We start from the raw sequence: 26,892 nt of genomic DNA on the forward strand, positions 1-26,892 counted from the left end.
AGTGGAAAGCTGCTAGCTATGGTGTATATAGCTAAGTTCTAATCTGGCAGCAGTCTTCATTTCTACTTCAAAACCATCTCTCCCACACATACAAATTTCCAGTCTGTTTTTTCATTGTTTGTTTCATTTTAGATCCTACGCTAAGCTATTTGGTAATATTGCAGTGTTGAACACAGCAGCTGTTTCATGAGCATCTTATTTAAAGAAGAGCACAGTCTCACAAATAAAGAGGAGCAAAGAATGGCAGCAGGCTGTGAGTTGCTCATTCTGCAGAAGACAGGAAGGAAATTCTGTAAATAAAAATATTCATGATGAGCCTAGATGTCGAAACTATCTGGCTTTATACCAGCCACTTGTGTTGACCAGTAGGAAGACACCTGTCTACTGTCTTGCACAGATTTGTACATAAGATCAAAGCTTCTAATATCGAGTTTTTCTAACGTGCAGCTAGGCCATAGCCCAATACTTGTCATTATCAGTCACGTGCAATGATTACTTTTACACCAATGTGCAAAAATACCCATGGGCCACTGCTTGGATTCTCCCAGAATTGTGCTTGCTTTTTTGTAATGTTCTTTTTGTACTATATTACCTCTCTTTTGTCACTACTTCTGGAGTTCTTTCAATACTTAGCTCTTCTCCTTCAACTATATTTTCATATATATTTGATTCATTTATGGAACTGGTTTAGAGACTGCTCAGTCCACAGCAGAACTGCATGGGCTTCAACAGACTCCTAGGATCAGATCCTTAATAGGCATTTAAGAAAGGTATTAAAGAAATTGCTCTGGGGCTGAAAACCAATTAGACATCCATAAAGCAGGTACAGTGATTATTTTTCTTGTCTGCTTTTTTGTCTGCTTATTCTGATTAACATGCCTTTTACTTCCAAATGTGCTTTATTTCATCAGAGATTAATTCTGCAGGACATTATAACTCAATAACGGCATTCCTTATTAATTATTTTGTATTATCTATACAAAGGAAGAAAGCACAAGATTTCCAGGCCCTGTCAGAGTGTGCTTGAGGTAAGAGAGGCAGAACTGCCAGAGTCCCCTGCATTAGCATTAAGAAGTTCCACCTTGAATGGCTTAAGCAGGCAGTTCAGCAATTACCGAAAAGTCTGCTCTCATGATCCCATTATCTACCCTAAGGGATCCACAGCAATTATAACAGTTAGTGAGATCCAAATGGAAAACACTGTAGACGAGGGAGAAGGAAGAGACAGCAGACATTTTCAAGACTGTATATGAGCTGTGCTGCAAATATTCCTCCACCTGCAGTTTCAACTGAGAAGTCTTGGTGCTGAGTCTGCAATTGCACCGCGTGGTCCCTTTACATATTGTGTGGGATCTGATAAATTTTTGCAGGATTTTTTCCAGCTGTGCTCTCATCGCATTGATTTAATGGCCCTTAAGAGAAACCATAAAAGTTCTTTCTGGTTAGTGGGCCCCAGCTGTTGCTCATAGTATTGCATAATACAGCAGGCTGAGTTAACTATAGATTAATGATTATGAAAGGTCTTGCTTAACCATATAATTTTTCAAACATACAAGGCACTGGACAAAATGCGGTTCACTGAGGTAACAGGATGACCATGTTCATGAAGGAAAAAAGGCTTAAGAGGTGAGATATATTTTAATCTAACTGAGACAAGATTTTCCACTGGCCAGCCACTGTTCTGGCCAATCATTTCATGGTGCGCGTGAGTCATAGGCATGTGTGCATGCACATACATGCATGCTTGTCTGCTTCTCTTCACACGTGTGTTTTCCCTTAAGGACTGAAGGGTGATGGCTCACTGCTGGAAGCATTTCTCTGTTTTCATTGCCAGGCAACAGTAAAAGAAGCCAACAGTATCATTTGAGGATTATCAGGCTCTCTGATGAGGCTGAGAACATTGGAAGGCTATATGAAAGTGGACACTCATATGTCACAACATCATATGAGCTCTTGCTGTCCTACCAGCTTTGGAACTGTTGAGCAACTAGGTAACTGGTGAAGCATTAGGGCCTCATCGTACTCCCACTGAACTCAGTGTTCAAGCCTCCGTTGACTCGAGTAGGGAGATCTGGTCATGCTCTGTGTGGAGGAAACGCCCTGTCGGATGCTGGTGTATAGGAGGCTTATTTATAAAGTTTCATAAGGACTCAAGGTCTTCTGTGGTCCCTGATGACCACAAAGGGATAACATGAATTAAGGAAATTATAAAAAACAGGGAGGGTCCAGTGTTTTGTTTTTCTGGTAAGTAAGCCAAAAAAAGTGTGTACAGGAAAGCTAAAGTGCCATTCAGCAATTATCAAGGAAAAATCCTTATAATAGTAAGGGACCAAGACAAGACACTGTTTAAAGTAAAATAGATGTGCTGAGAACCTGGATTGCTTCTATGCCTCTGCTTCACCTACTACAGCACTTCAATGGCTGTAAAAGTTATGCTGTAAAAGTTATGTGTGTTTTTCTCAAAGTACAGGCAAAGTAAAAACTGAAACATAGTACATAAGCTCTTATAAAATAGATTGTGAAAAGTCAATAGCAATCCATTCACAGGCATAAAACAACAGAAACCCAAATCTGCCTCAGGTGCCCTAAAATGCAAGAAAGCTCAAAGCTGATGTGTAGAATCCTTAAATCAGGTGCAGATCAGTTTTGTGCCCTTTAGTTTTCCCAGCAAGTGATGCATTCTGCAAGAGTTTTGATGGGGTATATTCCAATTATCATATTTTTTCAGGTGATCCTGAATGTTTAGAGTAATATAAATAATGTAAAATGAGAAACAGGCAGATATATTAAGCAATCTAAATTAAAGAGGGATATGAAAAGCTGAAAGCATAGGATATTTGTGGGGTTTTTTTCCAAAGTTGTTAAAACACAAATAAGACAACTTCCTTCTGAGTACCTGCATAATATCCAAAGTTGGGAAGCTACACCATAGGTTCAGTGGCTGCTGTTATGTTGCCAATCATCTGTTATGTCACTGTGGATCATTTAAAGCAACTGAATCATGAGATTTTTTTCTTGGATCTGCCAAAGCTGGATAGCAAGGACATGCAATAAGTCATTTGGACGAATATTTTTAAGACTGGCTGCCTAGATCAGGGCATTGAAATGATCACTGTCTTTTATTTCTTTTTGTTTGTTTTTTTAAAAACCTTTTCAGTGTGCATCCTAAATTTTCTAATGAAGAAAAAGCAACATTAAAAATCTAGCTGTTACTGGTTTTTTTTAATGTATCCTTGTCTGGGCTCTCAATTTGAAGCAGAAAGTGATCTCCTTTTTTTGAAAATCAGCATAAAAACATAAAGACTTGTCTGTTGTTATAAAAAGATTGTATGGCTCAGAAATAAAGGGCATATAGAAGAATTAGATATTGTTGTCTTCTCTGTTTCTTGGTATCATCAAAGTTTGTGCTTTTGCCAAGTGAATTTTACGTTGCTTAAAACAGAAAGATAGTGTGCACTTCTTAGTTACAGTTTGTGAGCAGTTGGATACAATTTTCCTGTTTGGTTACTTGAACCTGAATTAATTTCAAATACGTGTGGAGTAATCTTGGTCTTTAAGGAGCTGACTGCAAAATGAAGAATGTGGCTTGCACAGTTCTTTCTGTTTTCCTGCAAATCAGCAGTCTCTTTTATGTGCTTGTGGGAAAAAAACAATTTTTTCCTTCCTCTGGAACAGGAAACCAGTCTGTTCATTTTGGTGGGACCATTATGACTGAGCATACTCCATCGAGAGCCTCTAGTGATGGCGACAGGAAAGAGAGTTTACTCTGGATTTCTTTTGAATGCAATTAAGAAACAATTTAAATTACAGGAGGTGGGGCATCATTTGAAACATAGCAAATTCAGAGACTGAATTTCAATCCCATTTGGATGGTTTAAGGGTGAATATGTCCCATTGACACTCTAGGATGGGTTCCTTGACCAGATACCAACAGGAGAATTTGAAATCTATTTATAGACAATCTGTCTGCAGATATTACGTGAACATAAACAGAAGTGGTGTAGACCAGGGAGGAAAGTTTGAAATGGAATGGTGGAAGTGGAAAGAGTCTCTTGAATTGTTTTTCTCATTCAAGCATGTAAGATCATATGCAGAAGCATTCCTTTTTCTTTAATCTTAAGCAATGTTTTCATGCCTGCTTAACTGCGTAGTGTTAGCCAAGCTTAAGAAGTGTTTCTCTTGAGAGACTGTACAAGGGAAGCATTGACTGAAACAGCTGCTGAGAGAAAGGACAGAACAGTTTTATCTTTCACATACAGAGTAAACAGTGGTGATGTATGAGAATTTATCAGAGACTGGTTTTCAGACTTTACCTATTATTTTCTACCTGTGATACTCAACTTCTTTTCTGTGGTCTCTTTCAGTCTAACCTCTCTACTGTTTATCTATTGGTAGTAGTCATTAAAATATCCTAATGATGGTGTGCATAAGAGTAAAAGCAGCAGATTGTCTTGGAAATTGGATGCACTTCTTTCTTAAAAACCTACCATGATTGGCTAGAGCTCTGACCAAGTGAGTGAATGGTTCATGGCTATTGTGCACAGATTATAAGACTAATTCCTTTGTGAAAAGAATTCCAAACGATTCTTCTGAGTTGAGGAATATGAAGTAAGAATGAATAATCAGAAGAAACTTGCCTCATCTGATGTTTGCTAAATGACTTTTCTTTGGGCCAGTTGTTGCATCTGGTTAGGAGATGATGCGCTATATGAAGTGTCTAAAGCTTCTGAGTTTCTAGAATAAAAAGATACTAGAGAGTGAGACTAGAGAAATACAGTAATCATCTCACAGAAGTGCAGTGAGGATTAGCGCAGTGACTGATGGTTGAAGGGCCTACTTTGTATCACTAGGGCATCATGACAGAATAATGAGAAGTCCTTGCAAAGTGAACTTGTGCAGACAGAATTAGAACAGGGGTGATTGCATCTATGCTGAAATGGTAGGAAACAACAGTCAATTTTTTTCACACCAAAAAAAGTAGCCCAATATTTCAAAAAGGAAACACTTTCTGCAGGAATATGTTTTAAGTCTACCAAGAAACTGTGTTTTGTCTTATAAATATAGTACTATGGGGTGGGGAACCTCTAATTCTGTAATACTGTCATAAGTTTTTCACTTTCTTAGGGGAAAGGAAGCCACCCAAATCCATTTTTCTTAGCAGCATTTTAAGATGATTTTTTTTTGTGGTGTGGGATGGGCTCAAGCCCATAGGCAAGACGGTACCTCAGCCTTTTCATCTGAAACTGAACAATGAGCAGCAGAGTACTAGTGGTATAGCATCCAGTACACTATCAAAAACAGTAGTCAGAGGGTTTATGAAGTCATCAGCATGGCCACACACAAAAATAAAACTGTATTACAGTGCTGATTAAAACTAAATTTAGTCTAAACATCGTTGGGCTATGTGATAAATTTAACTTACCCTCGGGTCAGTAATGAAGTTATAAAGACGAGTCATTCTAAGGAAATATTTTACTGGTGCTCAAGGTCTTCATTACCTGATGATCAATTAATTTAGTCTTAAGACTGTTGATAGATATCCCTTCTAACTACCCACTCATGCTGGTTGTCACAAGATTAAATACATGTGGGAATGTCACTAATGGTATAAATCTTGATATTGAATAAATTGTGATGAGTCCTAAGCTAAATATTTCAGGTGTTTACATATATTCCAGCACGGTGTTTTTCCATTTACTGGCAACACTTTTACTCTACTAAATTTCCACTTTCACAAGGAAAAGAATGAATAAGGAAGATCCTGACCACAGGGGCCTTGTTGTGCTCTGTCTCCATTCAAAATTAAGCAATCTAATGCTAGTTAGATGCTAAAAGGTGGTATAAGTGATAACTCCCAAATAATTGTGCTATCACTTTTAATTCGTTTCCAGAATCCACATTGAAGAGTACAGAGAAAATGCACCAGCATCTGCTTTGTTTCAAGGACAGCCAACACCAGTGAAATTCATTGGAATTTGTAGATTTACCCTTATGCAAGCCTTCAAAATAGCAGAGGTTTGGAAAATTAAATTGTACCTTGAAGAACAGATTTATTCCATTTTTATCAGTAAAATATATTACTTTTTAGTAAAGAAAACACCATTAAATGTTTGGTTGGGCAAAATTCTTTTCAGTAATGGAAAGAATGATATAATCATGAGAGAAATCTGCTTCATTATAGTGTCAGCATTTAATGACTGGACAATTTGATATACTGTCAAGCTCCTCTGAAAGAATTAAAAACTGCTGAATAGGTGAATTTATTATTATTAAAGAAAAATTATTCTCTTAGCATGTTAGGAATTACTTTTCCTATATGACCAGCCACAATGTTTGCTTGGATCAAAACCACAAACCTTCAGAGTGTTTAAATTGTTCCATCCCTTCTCTGAGATATGCTAACTCATAAACCAAGATCAAGCACAAGTGTAAGAAAACTGTACATGTGATGGCACACTTTACTCACATGTGCAGCTGAGAAACTGTATACCAAATGGCTGGACTTAATGCTTAATTTTTTTTACAGAAAAGTTTTCGATGTTTAGTCTTTTTGAAAACCTAACTCAAATGAAAGTGTAAGGCTTATGGATCACAGGTACCATTTCCCAACTCAAAATCATTATTTAAAATATAATTTGTGTGGTAGAATTACTTTTATACTTCTTGAAGTGTACCAAAATAAATAATACAGTGGAAACAAGTTTTGCTCAGCAAAATAAATCATTACAAACTGAAACTTTGTCCAAATTAATCAATTTAAGTGACTTTTGAACATACTTCACTAAAAAATCCTTAACCAAACCAGTTTCACCTGGTTCTAAATACCATTAGAAACATTTTTAATAACTTTAGACTTCTTGTAATTTACTTTGTGTATAACATCTATTTAACCTATTAAATCAAAAGGAAACTCTAACATCATTTAATACAGATTTTTTTCTGAACTACCAGTTTTAGTGTAAAGACTCAGAAGCTGCATGAATGTACAAACTAATGCAGCCAAACAAATTTGCTGAATATGCATTTTAATAATGTTAACAAAATAACTTGTACTTAAATTTTGTCTAAACATGCTTCCAATGTGGGTTTTTGTGGAAAAAGTAGTACAAATAATCCAAAAAGCAAATACACAATTAGTTTTTCAAGACTTGCAGATAGCCGGCATGATGTCAAAGTGACTTTAGTGATGATTTCTATTAAAAGGTTTCACATTAAAATACTTTGCATAATGTAAACCAGATTGGCTTGGCTGAAGCCCGATTTTCAAGCAGCTTTAGAGAACTATTGTTATCAGAAATGATTGCTTTGGTAAGCTAATGGCAATTGTATGCAAATTCTGGAGTATGCCACAGACTTACTATTTGTGGTAAAATTGTGGCAACTTTCTTAACAAGACTGACGGAAAATTGCCAGTAGCAGGAATTGCTGGCAACCTCAAAACTGCAGCTGTGGTTATCCTCTCAGATTACTGAGAAATTACAGCAGAGTTTGTAACAAAACTTTAGCTTATTACATTGAGAGAGAAAGTGAGAGAAAAGACACTGGAGAGAAAAGTGCAAAGGCAAAGAGAAATACCGATATTGTGCAGTTTTTTCCAACTTGGTGAGGAGAAAATGGCTGCACTCTCAAAGGCTGTCAAGCTTGATAATTACAATTTAATTTTAAACTACTCATCTGTTATGTTATCACAAGACTGTAGTTCAGCTTCTTTACAAAGGAGCGGGAAAGACTTTTGGCATTTTGTAAGGATGCATTTGATGACCACAGCTGAGCTCTCAATGGTTGCAATAAGTCAAAGGGCTCTCCTCCTTCCCTCTCATGTCCTGACCCTCCGCTGAGATCTCTGCTCAAGTAGGCTATGTGCAGAGATGTATTCATGTCCAGTGTCTGAGCTAGCTGATGAAAAACTAGAACAGAAATATAAAATAGTCAGAAACAGATGCAGGATCTCCATCCGGTCCTACACATTTGAATACTGCAACTGCAGTCGAAGAAAGTTAAGCTCTTAGGGCCTGGCCTTAGCAGTAGTTCAATTCCACAATTTCTATCAAATGGGGCCAATTCCCTACATCTCAAGTCTCTTTGGGCTTTGTGCATATAAGAGAGGTGACTAAGAGCAATGAATGTAAATCTAGTAGAGCACTGAAGTACTTGGTTTACTGAGCAATGAATGCCAAGTGACTTGGAGAGAGAATGAACACGAGAGAACCAAGAAAAACAAAAAATTAACATGGTTTATGGTAGATTATACACATCAACTTCATTTTTAATGAGCATAATGTGTTCAACATTTAACCACACTATTTCTTTGTACTACAGCTATCTTTAAAGGTTGTATCCATGAAATTTCTTAGATTAAGATACTAAGGTTTCCCTTATTCAATTTTTTAAATTAATATATTTGATTTAATTTCACCTGTGGCTAAAGCTGATTCCTGTTGTGATTACAAAAAACTGAGGTGGCCCATTTTTTTAAAAATTAGTATGTCTTCTGCAAGAAAAATTTGAAACTTTACCTAATCTCTAGAGGGTTTCTCAGTCATAGTGATTAAACAAATTTGGAATTTCTTAGTACAACAACATGAGAATATGGAATCCCCATAGTTTAATATATATATATCATCATTTTCAAAATGTGTACAGGAAGGAAAAAGCAGAATAAGTTAAAGAACAAGTAAATCTGGGCAAAGTCCGAAGAAGGCATTCTCTGGTTGAGTACTGCAAACTGGTGAGAAAAAAATTCTGAGACCTCTTGCACTGAAAGACACATGAAATGTTAATTGCCACTATCAGTTTGACTAGATGATTGTGTAAAAAGTTCTATCAGATATGGAGACATAGTAAAATGTTGTCAGAAGCTTAATTAAATAATATTCTTGTGTCAGGAGGGAGAGGTTCATCAGAAATGGCTCAATTCACAGCATCAGCATTTGATTTATGTATCCACTCTAAAATCAGACATTGACCTTGATGTTTCTTGCCCACTTTTATATGCTGTTCCTAGAAATTCATAATTTCTTGAAAGTATAAAGTTAGATGTCTACTTGCAGGCTTAAAGCCTTATTAGATTTTTTATTTGAAATATTAGCTAAAGTATATATTCGAAACAAGTAGTATATCTTTTCAATAAAGATTTCAGAGAACAAACCGTTGCCTTTATTATAGGTAGCTAATTCAAGTTTAAATTCCAAATGAAAAGCTTAGGCAAGTCATTGTCTTGCACAGTTTTCAGCCTCTGATGACTTTACATAAGTCTTTCAGAGTTTCTAGAGCTTAGGAAAAGTTCTTCTAGAACAATGTTGCCTCATTAACTCTTTGTTTCACCTTGTTTCTCTCAGGCTTAAAGAAATGATATTTCATTGGACAACACTGACAAACTAAAGATACATATTTTTATGTGGAATTATACAGGATTAGCTAAAACTTTCATTTCCATGACTTCATTTTTCAGGTCAATGACCGAAATGGAAGCTAGAAAATTTATGTGGTTTGAATTCAGAATTTTTACTGCTTGTTGCTTTTTTTTTTTAATCATTCTGCAGCTGAGGAAAAAGAGTGTGGAGATGTTTTTTCTTTGATCTTGAGTCAGAGCAGAGGTGTTAGATGAAGGCTGTGTACCTCCTAGCCACCCAGATACTGGGAATTCTGGGGTACAGAGTTTATTTGTTCTGTTGGAACAAATAAACTTCCATAGGGACAGAAAGGACAAGTAAGAATGACTCTTGTTCAAAGGTGAGTGACTGCCCTCTCCAGGAAGACAAGATGTTCAAAATGCTCCTTACTCAAATAGACTGACCAAAACACAGGCTATAAGCCATCATTTTCCTCTCCGGCTCATTTGCTTTGTTTTGTTTTTATGGAATATTGTTTAATGTGCTTTTTGAATCTAATCCAAAAAAGCAAAACACTTCATTTTGGAAAAGCTGAAATGAACTGTTTTGAAGTTTCTGCATTTCTTTCTTATTAATCAGAAACTCCTGAATTTAGCTCTAATTTGCAAACAGCTTTAGTTCAAACAAATTTACCATTTTTGGTGAATAAACCAGTCATCTTAAAACAAGTTGAGGGGCACATAAGTCCTTCCCCATCTTCAACACAGCCTTACCCAGGTCCAGCCGCACCATATAGCCCTGCCATACAGCACAGCTGCTGCAATGCAAGTGAATGGTATGTTACTCTGGGCAGGCAAAGAGAGGAATTTCTTGCATCTTTCAGATACTCAGGTAGATTAGTGGCTTTTTACTGCACAGAATCTGCGACAGTCTTTAAGGCCTGATCCATGCCCTTTTTAAAGTCAGCGAAAACCACAGCCAGTCTTAACAGAATTGAAGACCGTCTACTAAGCCTGAAACACATCATGATAAAAACATGTGAGCAGGACATGGTGGTCTATGTGAAACAGGCAACTTCTTGTGGGATGTCTTGCAACGAACTCTTAAGAGGCTTAGAGAGTATCTGACTTTGACAGTCCAGCAGGAAAAACACCACCTAAGAGGAAGGTATTGCTGTTGCGACTTTTTCTACTCATTCTGTGAACACAGGGGCATGAGTGCCAGGTGTCTGCAAAAGCTCACTAAATGCAGAGTCATCAAATCTTTCCCATGGAAGATCTGGACCCCAGCTTTGATACAGGTTCTCGTGAACAGGGGAAAGACAGTTGCCCTGAGCTCTCGCCCATGCACATGCTGCCACTCCAAAGAGGACAAAGTCTTCAAGACCTGTCTCCTCCTGTAGGCATTGTGGCTCTGCCAAATGTCCATATCTCATTCAGCTGAGGTCATGAGAGGGATCTATCTTTTCCACAGCAAAAGCAGACATTGTGTTGGTTCCTCTTTGGAAAGGTGGCAGGATTGGCAGAGCACCCACCTTCAGGGATGGCACCAGGACTGTGCTGAGTGTATTGCATCTCACCAGATCAACCCAGTTTGACTATTTGTTCCTTAAAGCCTCACTGTAGAGAGACCTTCCTCTTTTTTTTAGTAGAATTTTATTTTAAAATCTATTTGCTCTCAAGTTAGGACTTTGTCTGCCAAGTTTCACCCAGAAAACATTTTTGCAGCCAAGTTATAAACCCCTCCAAATAAGGGTATGCAGTGTAAAAATGGAGAAAGCCTAAAGCATAATGGCACCAGTTAGCTCCCTGAGAATGCCACCTTTATGATCTGTTATCTTCCTTTGCCAGCTTCAGTTTGACATTTCATGAGAGCTGGGTTGGGCAATTCATTTTAAGCTTAGTTTTGGACTTAGTTATCAAAATAGGACAGTAAAGCTCTCTAACATGCTCTATGTTCTTGGAAAACAGTGTAGAAAGACAAATATTTCACTTGGACTGCAAGGAGATATAAATCTCACACAGAACGCCTGTCAGCAAATTTAGCTAATATGCTAATTGTCTGAGGAGAGGACTGAGAGGATATCCTATCTTAAGACCTTAATGTGGAAAAATGCACATATACTTATGTATACTGTGAATGGCACATTACGAAGATTCATATACCCATTGAAATATTCACCTAATCACTGAAATATCTCTGGTATTTATTGATTTACTTATTTTAAAGGGGCTAATTTACTATGTGTATCTGTTAGTTTAGCTAAAGAGTGTTCAGAAATTGATTCCTGACTGGTATTAACACAGGAACCATTAAATATTTTTGAACATATTGTTTTAGTTGATGACAGCTTGCTAGCAGAGGCAGTATTTATCTAGTGATTACTGGGCCAGTACTAGGGCATGGAGAATTCTACAGTCCTGTTTCCATTGATTATATAAAGGCATGCCAAGGGGTGTGATGAGCAGTGCTTCTCATCTAGCTGGAAGTAAGGACATCACCAAACACCATACAATAGGAAGGACGTGCAGACTAGTTTTAAGGAGGTGCTCTTCTTTCCTGGGTGCACCCAGTGTAGCTGTGTGTTTTCAGCCAGCCAGCTGCTATTCTCCTAGCACTGCAGAACTGGCTGCCTTTTCACCACTGGAAACCCATGTCAGAAATACATAAGCACATCTGATTGACCCTCCAACTATTTTCAAGGGGACACCAGAGTCTGTGACAGACCCTGCTGACAATGTGCCTTTTAGGATGCCACGAGGAAGGGCAAGCACTTATCATAGACTCACCAGGTTGGAAAGGACCCACTGGATCATCGAGCCCAACCATTCAAGCAAGCATTTGAAGAGAGGAAGTTAGGGCCATGTAAACTACAAAAGACATGGGGTTTTTATTCTCTGGTGTTGTCAGCATGAAACTCGTCAACATCTGGGGAGAAGACGGCTGGGAGCTGAAGAGCTAGCTATTCCATTAACAGTGCATCATATTTTTTAATTACTATGCATCCGTTTTGTGGCACTTTTTAGGCACTCTGGTTACAAATATTTTAAACTTTTGGAAAATACATCAACACTAAATATGGAAAGACTGTCATGCCACCAGCATGCTCAGAACTTCAGGAGTGAAGGCATCTTGTGTTGCAGAAATACCCAGAAGGCTGCACAGCTGAAGAAGAACATGAAAATAAAGTCCGTGAACCCTCCTACTCACTTGAAAACTACTGTATTGGCTTCAGACATTTTCCACAGTTGTCTTACTTATAGACTAGAAGATTAATTGGAATATCCATTTTATAACAGAGAAAAAGATTTATCTGTAGCACGATCTAATTCCAAGTTATTTTTTCTACTCTGTAGACATTATAATGAGCTACAACTTTATTATGATGGGTTTATTTTTTTTTTTAGAGTTTTTTGGAGTATTTGCACATCTCTCAAGGAGACATCACTTATCTGATCAAACTTATGTCTCTCAATTTAGTTAACCTGATAAATATTCTTGAAATCAGGAGGATCCTCCCCAAAGATGCACAGAATGTGTTTTCAATCACTTTTATTTTTTTCATTCAAATTATTTTTTCAATATTTCTATGCCTGCACCTCAGTGAGGAATAGCTAGGTGTACATCTGAAAAACATATGCCTTTCCCGAACCACTTCTGTGGCCATTTTCGTGTAAGGCAGACAAAGAAATGGAAGCAGGTGTTTCCTTCAGTTGTGGGGGAAAGTCTTTGGTTGTGTCAGGTATGCATGCCTTCAATATAGAAAGATAATATTTACTGAAATTTTGGGTTTGTTTTGTTTTTATGAAGAAAGCAACATAGGTCTGTAAATGAACCTTACAGCTTTATAAGAATTTGCAGTAAAATAAGCTTAGATGACCTGCAGGACTGTCATATGCATTATACAATTTTTTCATCTAAGTAGTCACCACAACTACCAGAGCAGACAGTAGATGTCAAATCATTTTTGCTGCTTTTCTTTCCAGGACAATAATAGCAAGGCGGAAACAGCATATGGGTTTTCTAAAGTTCTATTAGACGTATCTGATCTTCATATTTGCAGTAATCTGACTTTGGCAGGCTTTTTAAAGATGAGTTAGGGAGTATTACATTAGACAGTAGTGGTAGGCAGCCAAACTTATGATATTTTGCAGTTCCAGAAATGTAAGTCCAACACAGCCAAAATCTGAACAGAACAAATATTGTGTATTAAAACAGGCTGGAAAACCTAAGAGAGAAACATCCAAATGTTGCCCAACAAAGCGGTTGCACTGGCAGCTTGAATGGAGCTGAAGGTCTAAATCAGATATGCATAAAATGGGGAGATTGTAATCCCCTTAATATAGGAAGTATGCCCTGTGGGGGACTACTTTTCCCAGCATGCAACTGCAAAATGTCATAGATCTCAGCTGCCCTTAAGCAGAAGGGCTGAAAAGCATGCAAAATTGCTTTGACACAAATAATTGTATATACAAAGTGGAGGCCATTGCTTCAGATGCTGCTGCAAAATAAATCTCCAGTCTGTGTCCAAAAGAGATGGCAGAGATGTGGAATTATGCTGACAAATATTTTTGTCTGGTTGTACAGCATTTATAAAGCTGTCCTGAACTCACTACTGTTATTTGAGTTATGATGCTCTGAAGGAGAAATTTATTGCAAAGGTACTGAAATAAGTCATCTAAGAAAGTAATTTTTATTTCTGGCAGGAAGATCACTGTGAAAATGGTATATTCTAAAACCAGAGACAAATAAAGGAAATGGACAACAGCTACTATTTAAAATAGAAAATAGGCAATGTTTCTAAAAAGTACATTGAAAATTGAAAGATGATGCAACAAATACAAAATATCTAGGGGTACGGCTTTTCAAATTGAAGTAAAATCGGTCAAAAATGCATTAAAACTTGGAGTGATATATCTTCCTTCATCTGAAATTTCTTGCTGGTGTTATCATCTAAGACAGCTGTAGAGGTGGACACTGACTTCATAGATGTCCAGATGTCTCCTGCAGTGATGGGCTTTTCTAGATGCCTATCTGCAAACACACCTTTTTAGGGGAAGAGGTCACAATTATAGTTTCAGTCCTGAAAACGTCGTCTGATTGCTATTTAGCTATTCTGCATGAACGGACTGAATGCACATGCGTATTCCCAGATACAATCTACAATGAGATTGAGAGCGTATACACAGCAGTGATTTATCATGAAATCATTTTATGAGGCTGTTGTGGTATTGCTAAAAGAAACGTTGTAATAACAGTAAATAATATGCATATAAAATTGAAAAATATAGAAATATAGAATATTTTTAAATGAAAAGCTACTAAACAACCTTACATCTGCCTCGATGCAACATGAGAGACAGACATGGAGAAGAGGAGGCTGAGGGGAGACCTTATTACTCTCTACAACTACCTAAAAGGAGGTTATGGAGAGGAGGGAGCTCCCTCTTCTCCCAAGTCACTCTTCTCCCAAGTGACTGAGGACAGGACAAGGGGAAATGGCCTGAAGCTCCACCAGGGGAGATTCAGGCTGGATATCAGAAAAAAATTCTTCACGGAAAGAGTCATCGGGCACTGGAACAGGCTGCCCAGGGAGGTGGTCAAGTCACCTTCCCTGGAGGTGTTTAAGGAACGGATGGATGAAGTGCTTAGGGACACGGTTTAAGGGAGTGTTAAGAATGGTTGGACTCGATGATCCAGTGGGTCCTTTCCAACCTGGTGATTCTATGATTCTATGATATATTAGGTATGTATAATTTTATAAATTATAATCTAATTTTAGATCAGAGCAACTTCTAATTCCCTCCTACTGGTAATTCTAGAGAACAAAGTTTTATTTCTAGGCATTCTTACTTAAAATAGACATTGCACTTCTGAAAATTGTCTGAGTTTATAATATTTTTTTGTAATTAATTCTTAAAATACTGCTGAAGTACAGTATATTTTTTCACAAAAAAAAAAAAAAAAAAAAAAAAACGAAAAAACCAACAAACACAAAAAGAGACCGTAAAGCATCCACAGCTTTTCCTGCACTCTGGTGTTTCTTTTGGCGGAAAAGCTTCCTTTAAAAATATATGCATATCACAACCTTATAGAAAAATGCTAAAGAAGGATTTGTAGGAAAAGGTCAGAATGTCTTATTTCTTATTATCTGAGACATAGTGTTTCCCTTTTGACTGCTTTATCAGATATCTCTCTGCTCTTCCAGGCAGCTTTGAACAAGAGGGCAATCAGCAGGTTTGGCCTCAAGTCGGAGAGTTGCACACATCTCTGATGTCAGTTACCTGCTGCTCAAAAGGTCCCCTGTGTGCCGCACTCCACACCACTCCCCCTAGCATGTTTTTTCCCATTTATACATCACAATTTCTGCCTGCCCTTCAGAGCAGGGCTGACTGAAGAGCGCTTCCTTTGCTCACCACTTCTTTAGTACATAGAGGGGAGCTGCAGTTGGGATTAAAAGAAAACCTTGGACCTGTTTTCTGTAAGAAGGAGGAGAAAGTGTCTGAAATGGCTGCCAGTTGGGGAGTTTCCTGAGGGAGGATGGCCATTCTGGCAGTTCCTCTGGCACTGCCTCTGCCAACAGGGCCATCAGCTCTTCCCATGAGAGAAGTTTGCAGAGGCTGCTTGGTGACTGAAGCTGGTTTGGGCACCAAGTGCCATGCCAAATTTAGTTAAACAATCCTTTACTTTTGTTCTGCCCTGTCAGCAAATCACTTGCGGAAAATTTTCCGAAGATTAACTCTATGAGCAGGCAAATTTTATAACTATTAAGGGCCACAAATAGAGCCTTCAGTCATTAAATCTTTCAATTTGAGAAAGCTGAAGACACCCTGAGTTACTGGCCATTCTACTGCTGGTCTCACAGTGCTGAGTGCTTACAATCCACCTGGATTTTACTGATGTTCAGGGGTGGTAAGAAGCACTCTAGAAATATAAAAATAGAAAACTAATTTTCAAAATGGGATTTTAATCTATCTGATCTATGATTATGCCTCTCTTCCTGAATCTGGGAGTTTTCCTCCGTATGGATATTAGGTGATGAAAAACATTACTGCCACTTCAGGCAGAGGAGATGTACTTAAGCTAACCAAATTCAAGGAGACACATTCCACATTATAGACAGACCTCTGCACGTGGACCTAGATGTACTCTAAAACTGCAGCCGATCTTCCCACCTTATGCTTAAAGCAACCCTTGGAAAAGCTTAGTTTCTGAGACCCTCTCTCCCACTTCTGGTATGGCTTGTATAACCTAAAGCCTTTTAATGTTTTTCTGATATACATACCACAGTTAAAATAAGGTTTATGAGTTTCATGTAAAATTACCCAGTGAGTTTCCTTAACACTGTCATCCTATGAATAAGATTTTAAAAATCATGATAAACATGATGATCCCTGTAGGAGTCACAATTTCTGAACCATGAGATTATCATTAGCATAGCTAACTAAAAGGCTAACTAAAAGGATATATGCCTAATTTAGTTCTACTGTCTTTTCAAACTTTTCATGGAAGATGCAGCATGCCTGCTTGGCACCTAAAACAGGACCCATGTAAATTTTAGGCTACTTTCCTCAGGAAAGCCATTTAAACACCCTATAATCCTATGGTAGCCTCAACCCAGAAACCTGTGAAGGTACAGAAGCTCCTACCACTGAGGGAAAAGATAGCTCCTGTCTAGATTCTGAGGATCCAGAAATGCGTCTTTGGAGGATCCTAATTTTGAGCTGGCTGTCAATTTTTTGACCATATCTGGGATGGTAGAGAGTCCAGAATTAAACACAACAGACAAGGCTATCTTAGCTTTGAAAAGCCCCCAAAAGTGATGGTGATAATAGTATCTCAGTATGCCAAATTAATGTTGCAGCTAAGATGAAAATAGCTGAAGGGATTCTCTCTGCATTTATGTCACTTAGGCATAGGTAAATTCCTTACCATGGCTTCTCACTTAATTTTGGTTAAATCAACCATAGTGTGGGTTCCCAGAGAACCCAGCCCAACCGCTTGATGAAGCACTCAGAAATCGTGGGCATGCAGGGCAAGATAGCCGTGTTTAGTACATTGTTCCAGATTAAGGGCACTTTCTTGAATGGAGGCATAATAAAAACTACATGAAAGGTATTTCACGCAGACTATGAAGTATTTGGTCATTAAAAAGCCCATCAATTTATATATTTTACCATCGTTCAATGCAGAGCCTTCCATGTGAAATGAAGCTGAGAGCACAGTCACACCTATTCTGTCTTCAGCTGCAAAAATCACTGACTCAAACAAAAGGTTTTGGAATATCTTTGATGCTTTAATAACAAGGAGTGAAATGATAGCAGTGTCAAATGCAGTGGCTACACTTCTTTTGACTTTAGTGGATCAACAATTAGCTCAAGGAAAAGCTTGTCTGATTACCAACAACTTACCTGATTAAGATGTTAGAGAAAGGAAAAATGTTCCCCTAGATATTGCTGTTATCTATCTGATAAAACTCTGAAGTTTTGCTAGCATGGGAGGCAAATTTCCCTTTCCACAGAAACGTAGTAGAAAGGTTGCCAATACCATCTTTCTTACTTACGGAGATACTGGTAATGAAAGAAAGATCAATCATGGCTATGTTATAATTTAAAATACAGCTTCGTCTCTCTTGACATCTGCATAGACTAAATGAGTTGTTGAAGGATTTGAACAGTTTTACAGAGTATATTAAGTTTCATGACTTGCACACAAAAAAATATTCATTTCGTTACACGTTGAAAATCCAGAGCCAACAATAACTTTGAGATTTATTAAAAGCAGGCCACCGTTTTAATGGGAAAATATTTTTATGCTATGAGCAGTAATGAGTTTTTTACAACTCTTGTAAAAACTCAAAAGGAGAGCAATGAAGATTCTTGGGATGGATGGATTTTGCTGGTCCTAAGTCAATTAGTAAAATAAAATATTTGCTTTTAAATAGGTGGAGCACCTGTTTCATTACCTAGCTACAAAGCTAGAACCTTCTTTACTATTTGCATTGTAGAAATTATCCTATAAAAACTAAAGATGAATAGATAACTGATGCTGTATGACATACCACTTGCAAGTATCTTGAAATTGCATGTTTCTAATAGGACCATCAGCTACCTGGCAAGATTTCAGCAATTACTAGAGAATACATTTCACTCTGTCACACTGCATTAGATTGTCTTTGCAGTGTCAGTCTTGGAACTGCCCTTTTGTCTGGATTTCTCCTGATGTACAACAAAGTTTCTAACCACACTGAGACAGGAGGTTCTAGTATATGGTTTTGTTCAGACAAACTATTACACTCCCAGTGTGCCTGCAAACAGCTTCCCTCCCATCTCGTTGGGTTGAGCCAGGTGATGGAGACTTATGCCCACTACTGAACCACTTACTGAAAATACCCACGCTACCACAAACAGCTCAGCCTAATGTAGTCCAGCCTCTTCTGCTCTCTGTTCTCAGTTCCAAAGCCATTTTCCAAACCTTCAGTAAGACAGGAAGGGAGGGAAGGGGTGGGGAGGGGAGGGAAGGGGAGGAGTAGAGGGAGGGGTGGGGAGGGGTGGGCAGGGGAAGAAAGGAGGTAGAGCCTACATCTTAACAGGGAATTTGGCTGATTGCTACCTTTACTTTAGCATCCTGTACCCAAAGCATTTTGTTGTCTCGTTTCTATCAGCACTCAACCATTCAGTATTGCAATGCACTCCTGTAGTTGTTTCATTTCTCTGCTTTCTGCTGTGTATGAAATTTAGACTGTAACGTGATAAGCTTGTGTTTAGCTTTCACTGGATCACTTCCACTGCTTTGTCCTCTATCTACACTCTACTGGTAATGTGACTGGAGTAATACAGTATTCTGAAATTAGAGAAAGTTACATTGTTATAATTCATATTTGTTGGAGAGAAAGATATTAAACTTTGAGGAAGGCTGTAGTTTTGGTGGTGGCACATAATAGAGCAGCGTCTTCTATACCTTCTTCATTTCTAGGTGCTGTGGGTGGAAATCCCATACAACTTCCCAGTAACTGGTGCTATAAGCATCTCTGAGGTGTTACTACTTCTCATATGGTGACTGCTGTGTGTATCTTATCTTGTACTGACGCTTCCCCAGATAAATCTCCTTCTGCCAAATGTGTTTCCGCCTTCTTCAATGTTGAGATACACTAATTTCTGCCAGGTTCTCCTCCTCATGTATGAATCTGTGTCTATGGCCTCATGGATAGAATGTCCCAAATTTTTCCTTTCATTTTCTTATGGACTATCACTTAAACTATGGCAAAGGTTTAACTCACCCAAACCTGCCATACTAGATCCATAACCAAAGATTCGTAATGGTTATTACTGACATAAATTCACCTCATACTCATGGTAAGCTCTCCCTCTCGTTTCTACTTCCATAGTGTTTGTCTCTTCAATGTCCTTTGACTTCACTGTAGATATTTATTCTAACATTTCTTTCATGTTTCTGAACTTCTAATGTGACCTATTGCAATATGTACCTGTAACCCTTTCTGTCTATCTATACCTCACCAGAGTAAATCTTCCACCTCTCCATTACCCTTTAAGTAATAATGATGCACTTCTCTCTTCTATCTGAAGCAACAACCAGAAATTGCCTTTTCTTGGGAAGAGTCACTCAGAAACTCGGAATGATGTGTGCTGCTCCTGAAATCCTCAAAGGGACTTAACTGGGTAAATTTACGTCGTCACTTTCTGGGCAAATGATAGGTCTTATAGACTCTCTTAACCGATTCATATCTTTCCATCCAATCAGAAGTCACTGGAACATCAACAAATATTGTAAGGTTAGATGTGAATTTGCAGCACAAAAGCTATTCTTCCCAATAACTATGTGCATTCTTGTACCCTGGGACAAATCTGGGATGATGCATAGCGCATGCTTGCAAGGCAATTGATCTAAGTCTGAGCTTCTGCCATAGTGATTTGTTTGTGCTCCTGCATCTTGAAATACTTCTGCTACTTTCTAGATGCAAACAGGGAAAAATACTGTGTTTTTTCAAATACCAGGATTGTTTTTTTAACAGAAAACATTGTAAAGGATGAACTTGATGTTACAGCATTAAAAAATGTTTCCAGATCTCCTCAAATCCTTCTCCTTTAGACTTGTATGCAGAATTTATTTGTCTGCCTATGGCAATGAAATTAGGAATACGTTGAAAAATGCATAACTTTTGTACTAACTGTAGTCTGTTTCAAGGTACACAAGGAACTAGGCACATTTCAGCCTATCTGCTCATTCCTAATCAACAGAGGGAGAACCTAAGCCTAGAGGCTGGGAGATGCTCTCTGACTGCTTTCTCACTCGGAATTTATCTCACATCAAGATCCAGTTTTACAGCTATATATCTTAAAGTCTGCTTGGACATTTAAAGTTGCACACAAATACTCTGAATGCATAATGTCCCCGGGGCACATAATTTATATTAATTTCAGTGGAAGTTAAGAGATTTTTGAACTCCCTATGCATCTGTTTACTCACACACCCTGTGAGAATGTGCATTTGAATCAATGTTATGTTATTGGTCTAGGGGCACCCTGAATACACGTCCCTGTTATCTGATCCTTCTATTGCATACTAAAATTGCAAACTCATCTAATATCCCATCTGCATTAAAATCTGTGGATCTATATAATATATATGTTTATATAATTAATGTAAAAATACGTTGAATGATTTTTTTAAGTTGCAAAGTCACAGGTACAAAAATTAGGGGAATTCGGTGTACTTATATCTCTGCTATGCCGTATATGGCTTCAGACAATTATTACAGGTTGTTGTTGAAGGCCTGCTTATTCTACACAGAATAAATTAGCTCCGGGGTATGATGCAGTTCTCATTACCCTGAAACTCAGAAACTGAGAAGCAGTAGCAGAGCTATTGTGCTGTTAGTTTACAAAGAGAGAACCAAGATACGTCTTTTTTACCCTTGCAATTAAGCAACATGGAAAAAATAGTGGAGGTCTTTTAAAAGCTTCTTTTTTTTTTATTTTCAGCCCAATATAACAAACACTGGAGTAACTTTGTCACAATTGTATTTTATATTACAGTGTATGCAGATACTCTATCTGAAGAGGAGGTATAACAAAAACAAGTGTATTAGAAGCCTTTAAGGTAAATAAATTCACAGTTACTTTGGTATCTCCTCCCTGTATTCCCACATGGTAATTTGGGCTCTTAAGTTTAACCTTGTCTCTGTGTTTTCTGTATTTAGAAAACTAGTTTGCAGATAATTGCATCATCTATGGAGTTACTTATTTTTTTTTCCCACTGTACGTTACCGGTATTTGCTTCTACCGAAACAGCTTTGAAAAAGAAAGTAACTGGCTATTTTTTGCTTTTGATTAAGCATATATATGTTAACATTAACACTTGATGGAACTAAGGTAGACTGCAGATGCAGGTAAATATAAAGTGAAACTATGTGCTTTGGGATCATGATATCTTTTCAATACTATTTAAGTACTGTTGCCAGAACCTCTAAGCTGATTCTCAAGGGAGAGGTGTGGAGAAACTTCTGGCTCTTGAATGAGACTTCAGCTCAGTGAAAGTTAAACCATTGAAGCCCACAAGGAAACTATTGCCAAAACCACAAAAATTGGTCTTTTCGTTGAACAGAGCCCACATAAAGTAATCTTTCATTCTGAGTTTAAAATGCAACAGATATTTCATTTTGGCTGAGCTTGAAATTGGAGTTATTAACATTGCATGTTTTACCTGTTTGAAAAAGGAAGATCTTACATGACAAACAACCTGTCACCCTCTCTGTGAACTTTGTTTTATTGGGAACTGTTTTCCACAGATGACAAATAAACAATAAGTTCACCCCATGGCACCTGTATAGTCCCACTTACAGTAACACACTACTTTTTGCCTCCATAATGGCCACAAGTTCACAAACAATTCAAAAAGAGGAGTTTAGCCAACCAGAGTGTGGTAGAAGCCTACCAAACCGAATAACCTCCAGTGATTGAACAAACCTTTTTGCTGGGACCTTCTTAAGATAAATACTCATCCATCCAGCTCCTTTCCTGTTTTGTAATGTCTCCCTGTCTAATTTAATAAATGCTTTCTTGCTGTTTCTTGGCATCTTCCAGAACAAGGAATGTAAACTGAAAAGACTGTGGAGACTAGTGTTGGCCCAGGATTCCACAATGAATAATATCAGGAGACACAGAGACAAGTCTGTCAGCCCATACCTCTTGCCATGGCCTCTACAGGGAAAGTTACTCAGTGTTGTATGAACCAGGCTTTTGTTATGCAACAGTTAACACTCATGAAAGTGAGAAGAAAAAAATACATTCTCTAACAGGTCAGCTGCTAAGACTACTGTAATACAGGAAAAAAATGTCAAAAATAACAATAGGAAAGGTAATGTGAGACAAAATAGTATAAAAATAAAATAGCATAAAAACTAACGCCAAAGAATTATAGACAATATTATATGACACCTTCAGTCAGGTAGAACATACCAGTAGCAGCTGCATAAATATAATTTATTTATTTCTATTCAATAGCTGTATATTATTGACTAAATTAATGAAATAGGATTTGTATTGTGACAGTTGTTCTCCAAAATGAGCACCTTAACTTTTTAAGTCTAAATTGTTTAAAGCTAAGTTAATTCCTTTTTAAATAGTATATCTCAAAATATAAATGAAATTAATCTCTCTGTGAAGTGGACTTTCTACGGCGTGCCTGAGATTTATATTCTATTCATTCATGGAAGAGGCATTGCTGTAGATGCACATAAGAAGGTGTACTGAAAACACTCATTAATTCTGCTTCTGGGTGGCCTTGGAGATCTATGACATTTCTTCAGGCTCTAACATTGTGGCTCCGTGCAGATTTGCTCTTCAGAAATAGATCAGTGTTGTCCACATATTCATACACCCTCTTCTTGGAACGTTGAACTATCACAAAAGCTTAACATATTATAAGAATCTGATGCTTAATGGCATTCATATGCAGGTTACACAGCCCTCTGTAGAAAGGGAGAAGATTTAAGGAAAACACAGCACAATATAACTTGCATTGTAATAACGTGGTTTCTAGGATTCCCACTGGGGATTAGGTATCCCTGAATGAAGTCAGTTTGGTGTAGGTTTTCATCTATTTGTAAAAGAAGGCAAGGCTACTGTTATTTGTTGTTGAACGAGTCAAGATTTATGAAGAAAAAATAATGCATTCTTATTTATTCATATAACTAATTCCTTCATGACTTTTTCCAAAGTTCTATCTTTGCCCACTTCTTTTAAGGTCACTTTAGGGTTTTGTTTGACATTAGGAGAATATTTTGAGAAAGCACAGCCCTCTGTAGACACAAGTGCTCTTCATTACTCTTCAGGACTCACAAAGAGTACTCAGCAGTACTCCTTGTCTTACGTGTCCCATTCCATTCACGTACTGCGGCCTGTTACCACTCCTTTTGCTTGTAAAATTCAGGTTAGTGGAGGAATATCCTTCTGCCTCTTCGACTGCCTTGATCATGCAGTGTGAGCTGGGCAGTAAAACAGCAGAGCAGCAGTGGATTGCCACCAAGGACTGCCAGTCCTTTGGGAAATACATCTTGGTTTTTCTGAGGTACCCTGAAATTACTTGTATGGCTGGAGAAACATTAAGATAAAGGTGACCAACTTATTTTTTTTAAGATGTCATTTACTGCAATAACAATATGTTTGAAAAATAAGCACAAAATAAATTGAGATAAAGCCAGATAAAGTTAAAGATCATAGCTGCCAGTAGATCAGGGCCATTAATGATTCTGACCAATCCCCTCTGGGCTCCCCAACACTGCTAATGGTGCAGAACCCCATGCCAGACCCCCAGGATGTCAGCCTGTGCCTCAGTGATGCCACAGCAGGGCTGGTCTCTAGCTCTCCATGTCCCTGCCCTGCCTAGTCTTGGGTCTTGCTGAACCAGGCAAGCCTGCAAGCAGCATCCTGGCCTATCCTCATCCCATCCCCAGAGAGGTGCCCAGTATCCAGGGACGGGGCTGTCCGTGCTGTGCCCCCAGCTGCCCTGCTCTCTAGCAGGGGGCAGCCAGGCAGAACCTCCCCACCAGGACCCTGCCCATCCATCCCCTGTTTGGGGAGGCCCTACATCTCTCAGTGCCTGACCCCAAGAAGCTACTGGCTCTCATGACACTCTGACACAGTCCATTCAAACCCAGGAGTCCCTCTGTGGAAGAACAAGATTTCAGAATGCCCACACAGCCATTTTAGCTGGAACAAAATCCTTATATTGCAAAGATCCCGAGATTGCTCTCGGGTCATTGTTGTACTTAGGTGTGTTGTTTCCTCTGGAGAAGTCTATTCAGTTTCAACCTTTCGTACAATGATTTTCTCATCATCCACACGTTTGACTCTTAAGCAGGCTTTCAATTTTTGACATTTATTTCCTAAGTGACTACAGTACTTCAGCTTTGGAGATAGCAGTGTCCCCTGGGACACCTCCTGGTCAGGAGTTTCGAGCAACTGGGTAGCTATTTACCTTTGCTGTAGACAAGCCATTTACTTTTATGAAAGACGTCCTCTTGCAGGCACCTGAGGTGGAATTTGAACATATTGAAAGCATATATAGTATATTTGTTGTATATTGTTGCCCATAATCATGCAACAATGATCTGTATAAACTTGTGAAAAAGAGCAACGCATGATCCATAACCCATTTCTGTTAAGGACCAGGAATGACAGTAGCTTAGCACACTGCAGTGTTTGGGGACTGGGAGTTATACACCCTTGATCATTGTGGGTTTTGTTTGGAGGATAGAATGACAGAGGACACAGGCATTTATGGTAACTTTTTGCAATCCTGAACGTTCTATAACCATGCCTATGGAATTGAATTATAGGTCTTTTTTAATCTGTCCACATTACTCCACAGATTCCTTTCATACATTTAACAGTCTCCACAACGAACTTATCAGTCAGAAGCTGAGCTATTGCACTTCCTGTGTTTCATTTTTATCCCTTTTAGTTGACTAAATCGTCAGATGTTAGGTTTGGCATTATAAATACTAATGCTCTCCACAAAGCTAGAGACCAGCTTCTGATTGGTCAGTACTTAAAAATTAGTTTTGTTTTTCTACATGTCATCCATTCACTGGTGTCTCCTTGTAGAACTACTTCATGGGGCTGTAGTAATTCCTTGTGCAGACACATAAATAACTACACCAAAAACATGGCTGATAACAGGTCCTGGTGCTTTTCAGTTCTTTGATGTCTTAAGTGCTTTCCTGGTCATTTGTCTGTTTTGGATATCAACCTTTTTACTCACCATTCCTAATCCTGAGTTTAATTTTAGGAAATCATTTCCCATATGGCTTAAGTTTTACTGAAATCTGCACACTTTATTTTCTCACATTGTTCTTTCTGACAGTGTAGAAAGGCACCAACCTACTAATCAATTTCTGATGAAATATTGTGACTTTATGAATTAGATTATATGTTATGGTTTCCTGAGAAAACAAAGAGCTAGATCATCTCTTTCAGTCTTACTGTACCCCTGTGAGATGGGAATGGATGCAATTCCTGTTGAAAGATTAACTTTGTTGTTTGTATAACCTTAGGTGCACATTTTAGATGAAATTTGACCTTTTCCATACCTGTATGCTGGTCTCTCATCTTTCCTTCTAAAAACTGTTCTCAGAGAAAGAAAGAAAAAAACAAGTAAACATAAAACAAGAACTGGAACTGAGAGCAGCATTTCTCAAGCTGAGATACTTTCCACCAAATGGAGGGCTCTTGCAGAATTTCTGCCCCTGTACTTGGCACCAGTGAGCCAGCACCTCGAATACTGAGTTCAGTGTTGGGTCCCTCACTACAAGGAAGACATGAGGTCCTGGAGTGTGTCCAGAGAAGAGCAACAAAGAGTGAAGGGGCTGGAGAACAAGTCTTACGAGGAGCAGCTGAGGGAACTGGGGTTGTTTAGCCTGGAGGAGAGACTGCTGAGGGGAGACCTTACCACTGTCTACAACTATCTGAAAAGAGGTTGTAGAAAGATGGATATTGGTCTCTTCACCCAAGTAAGAGGGGATGGCCTCAAACTGACCAGAGGAGGTTCAGACTGGACATTAGGAAAAATTTCTTCACTGAAAGTGTTATCAAGCACTGGAACAAGCTGCCCAAGGACATGGTTGTGTCACCATCCCTGGAAGTATTTAAAAGACAGGTAGATGAAGTGGTTAGGGATATGATTTGGTGGTGGACAGCTACGGTTGGGCTTGATCTCAAAGATCTTTTCCATCCTAGGGATTCTATGATTCTGTGATTTGAAGTATAGCATGATGTTACCTCATTTGAGACTTGCAGCAGACAGAAGAGGCAACATCTCAAGATAATATCCAGAACTTCCCAAAGACTGCTAATCAATGCTTTACAGCCTTGCAGATTTCACTGTCATATATTAGGTATAAGCAAACCAAATTTTAAAATTTTGCTTTAAAAATTCACTTCAGGAATGAATGGCTTAGAGTTTTTAAAATGGTTTGTATTTCATTACTCTCAAAAGACATATGTTATGTTGTAGGGGTGTTAATAGGACCCTCTGTGTG

Source organism: Cuculus canorus, chromosome 3 (genome assembly GCF_017976375.1).
Source record: "Cuculus canorus isolate bCucCan1 chromosome 3, bCucCan1.pri, whole genome shotgun sequence".
NCBI lineage: Eukaryota > Metazoa > Chordata > Aves > Cuculiformes > Cuculidae > Cuculus > Cuculus canorus.